Source organism: Penaeus monodon, chromosome 15 (assembly GCF_015228065.2).
Source record: "Penaeus monodon isolate SGIC_2016 chromosome 15, NSTDA_Pmon_1, whole genome shotgun sequence".
Lineage (NCBI taxonomy): Eukaryota > Metazoa > Arthropoda > Malacostraca > Decapoda > Penaeidae > Penaeus > Penaeus monodon.
In genome coordinates this window covers 1,343,614-1,343,902 of record NC_051400.1, presented here as the reverse complement: position 1 = coordinate 1,343,902, position 289 = coordinate 1,343,614, and the positions used below count along the sequence as shown (strand labels likewise).

At 36.7% G+C, this 289-nt stretch overlaps 1 protein-coding gene across 1 annotated transcript in view; it reads right to left on the bottom strand.

Moving 5' to 3' along the window:
• Positions 1–289, bottom strand: part of LOC119581618 (carbohydrate sulfotransferase 11-like) — a 10,855-nt gene that overhangs the window by 2,129 nt on the left and 8,437 nt on the right. The gene's annotated exons all lie outside the window — the stretch shown is intronic.

Below are 289 nucleotides of genomic sequence, written 5' to 3'. Positions count from 1 at the left end.
TCTCAGACCAATTGCATTTATCAAACATTTCGTTGATATAAGCCTTCATCAAAACATATATATCTTCACTTTTTATGCACTGCAATCATGAAATATCGGAGTTCGTGTTATGGATGGCGGATAAATTGGACAAAACATTTACTAAACTTTACGGACAGTTGGCCTGAGAGCACCATTTGGACACGTAAATCATCGTATGAATGGAACAAGTTTTACAGACTAAACGTTCTGTGTAAACGCTCCACCTAACATAAGGAATTGATCCATATTATCTACTGCGAGAGAAGGA